Below are 3787 nucleotides of genomic sequence, written 5' to 3'. Positions count from 1 at the left end.
CCAGGCTGGAGTGCAATGGTACGATCTTGGCTCACTGCAACCTCTGCCTCCCAGGTTCAAGTGATTCTCCTGCCCCAGCCTCCTGAGTTGCTGAGATTACAGGCGCGTGCCACAATGCCCAGCTAATTTTTTGTAATTTTTTAATAGAGAGGGGGTTTCACCATGTTTGCCAGGATGGTCTCGCTCTCCTGACCTCGTGATCCGCCCACCTCAGCCTCCTTTAAATGAGCCTGAAACAACTAGAAATCCTTAGACCTATTGTCTGATCGTAGGACTCTCGGGTGTTTAGGCTTTGGAAATCATCCCTAAGGATGTGGGGGATATTGGCCTTCCTGGATTCTTAAACCCAGATCATGAAATAATGGGGACTGTCTGAACATTTTAACCACTCTATTAATACATATCTTGAAAACATTTAATTTCTCAGAACCCATTTTTAACATTCTTCATGCTTATTACAACTATCAATTTAATAAAAAACCAATTTCTGATATTCATGGTGCTAATTAACAAACCTGCTGTGTGCTATTAATCAATATTAGCAGCACTTATGATAGCTACCACTCTAGTATGGGCTTTACATGAACTACTAATTAGGGCAACTGACTGCACTAGTAATTTAACCTAGTGTGTAATATCATGCTGCTTATGCTGGAATATTTTAATGGTTTTATAACAATGGCTAAAGGCAGTAGTAAAAAAATAATAATAATACTTAGGAAGGTAAGTAGCCCCTAGGGTGGGGCTAGGTAATGGAGGACAAGGTACAGAATTTCCTCTTAGCTTTAGAGTTTTGTTTTGTTTTTTGTTTTTGAGAGGAATTACTCTGTTGCCCAGGCTGGAGTGCAGTGATAAAATCTTGACTCACTGCAACCTCCACCTCCTGGGTTCAAGCGATTCTCCTGCCTCAGCCTCTCAAGTAGCTGGGATAACAGGCGCCTGCCACCACGCCTGGCTAATTTCTTTCTTTCTTTTTTTTTTTTTTTTTTTTTTGAGACTAAGTCTGTTTCTGTCACCCAGGCTGGAGTGCAATGGCACATTCTCAGCTCACTGCAACCTCTGCCTCCTGGGTTCAAGCAATTCTCCTGCCTCAGCTTCCTGAGTAGCTGGGATTACAGGCGCATGCCACTACGCCCGGCTAATTTTTGTATTTTTGGTAGAGATGGGGTTTTACCATGTTGACCAGGCTGATCTTGAACGTCTGACCTCAGGTGATCCGCCTGCCTCGGCCTCCCAAAGTGCTGGTATTACAGGTGTGAGCCACTGCTCCTGGCCCGCTCCGCTAATTTCTGTATTTTTAGTAGAGACAGTGTTTTGCCATGTTGGTTAGGCTGGTCTTGAACTCCTGACTTCAAGTAATCTGGCTCGCCCTCCCAAAGTGCTGGGATTACAGGTGTGAGCCACCACACCTGGCAAAGTTTTGTTTTTATTTTGTTTTTTAAGTGGCAGATAGCACAAATCAAACTTCAGTAAGATTCATTTATTTGATCTTCGGATTTAGGGGCAGAGGGACTGAGTGTGTGAGAAAGAAACAAAAAGCAAGTAGATGAATAATAAAGCCAGAACTGTTGCCCTGATAAGAACAGAAGTGGAGGAAAAGTACAAGGGCTGTTACGTTGGTGCAAAAGCAATTGCGGTTTTTAGTAATGGCAAAAACCATGATCACTTTCACACCTAACATTTATACGTAGAATATATAAAAATATTGATTTGGCTGGGCGCTGTGGCTCACTCCTGTAATCCCAGCACTTTCGGAGGCCGAGGCGGGCGGATCACGAGGTCAGGAGACAGAAACCACCCTGGCTAAAACGGTGAAACCCCGTCTCTACTAAAAATACAAAAAATTAGCCGGACGTGGTGGTGAGCCTGTGTTCCAACTACTAGGAGGCTGAGGCATGAGAATGGCATGAACCGGGGAGGCCGGGCACAGTGAACCAAGAATCCAGCCACAACACTCCAGCCTAGGCGGGAACTCCGTCTCAAAAAAAAAAAAAAATTGATTCAGCCTCTCATTTGTGTAATGGTTGGCCCCAGCCTCTCCTTTAATTTTTATATGACAGAAATGAATATTCCTGGCTGGTGGTGATATGCCTGTAATCCCAGCACTTTGGGAGGCAGTGGTGGATCACCACAGTCGGGAGTTCAGCCAGCCTGACCAACATGGAGAAACCTCGTCTCTACTAAAAATACAAAATTAGCCGGGCATGGTGGCGCATGCCTGTAATCCCAGCTACTCGGGAGGCTGAGGCAGGAGAATCACTTCAACCCAGGAGGTGGAGTTTGTGGTGAGCCAAGATCACACCACTGCACTCCAGCCTGGGCAATAAGAGTGAAACTCCGTCTCAAAAAAAAAAAAAAAAGAAAGAAAGAAAGAAAGAAAAAGAAAAGAAAAGAAAAGAAAATGGATATTCCTTTCCATTAAGGAAGATGGTTCAGAGAGATTAAACTGACTTGTCCAAAGTCACAAACCTAGCATATGATGCTGGAACTGAGACTCAGAGGCAGGCAGTGTTCTACACTGAAAAGAGCATAGGGAATGGCAAGATTCCAGAAGTTGGCTAACTTGTAGTGAGAGATACACATGCACTGTTGGTGTAAAATTGCTACGTCTCTAGTGAGCAGTTTTGCAATGTATTTTAAGTGACTATCCCCTTTGATCTAGCAAATCCACTTACATATTTCCTATTTTAACTCACAGATATTTCCAGACCTATGTGTGAGAATATTAATTTCAACATTGTTGAAATAACAATAGGTTGAGAGCTAGTTAATAAATTATATTGCATATACCCATTTAATAAAATACAATTATTAAAGAGTATGTTCTTTATGGACTGATAGGATCAGATCCAAACCATATTAATCAAATTAGCAAAGTACAGAACTGTGTGTGTATGTATTTTTTAAATCGTTTTCCTTTAAAAAGAAAATTTACACACACACAGAAACACACACAGAGATAGATTTTCCATCTCTTCAAAGATTCAAAGAAACTAACAGTGATTGCCTCTGGGAAAAGGAACTAGGTGACTGAAGAACAGGCTAAGAGGAAGATTTATTTTTCACCATATATGCCTTTTTGTATCTTTTGAAAGATGTACCTTATATTACCTTTTTTTTAATAAAAGAGCATGAGATTTGCATTCAAAGAGAATTTATTATTATTATTATTATTGAGACGGTGTTTTGCTCTTTTTGCCCAGGCTGGAGTGCAATGGCGTGATCTCAGCTCACTGCAACCTCTGCCTCCCGAGTTCAAGGGATTCTCCTGCCTCAGCCTCCCAAGTAGCTGGGATTACAGGCATGTGCCACCACACCCGGCTAATTGACCATGGCCAAGTTATTTTCTAATTTAATGTGACCACATTATAGAACATATGAAAAGAAACAAACTCTCATATGAAACAAACACTCAGACACAATTTAACTTGGGTATAATTCTTCCTGGTCTTTTAAAAATCCTCATTTTTTTATTTCAAAGTAAACAATTTAATTTTAAAATATAGTACAGCATTCATTGGCCCCTGTAAAGTATAGTGATTTATTGATGAAGCTTTAGAATAATAAGTAGAGAAGTACTTACATATTTGCTTATTGTTCAATAAGTGCACCATATTTTCCTGCTCAGGTCCATGAATTCTCAATGCATCCTTTCTGGCTAATATCCCACCCTGAGAAAAAAGAAGCAACACTGTTACTACTTTAAATGCCATAGCTCTTGGGAATTTGTTTGTGTTGAAACAATACAGGTTATCTTGGCTATGCAGTTCCCTAGTGCTAATTATTT

The sequence above is a fragment of the Papio anubis genome, chromosome 13 (genome assembly GCF_008728515.1).
Source record: "Papio anubis isolate 15944 chromosome 13, Panubis1.0, whole genome shotgun sequence".
Taxonomy (NCBI): Eukaryota; Metazoa; Chordata; class Mammalia; order Primates; family Cercopithecidae; genus Papio; species Papio anubis.
The sequence above is the reverse complement of the archived record's forward strand: the minus strand, read 5'-3'. Positions refer to the sequence as shown.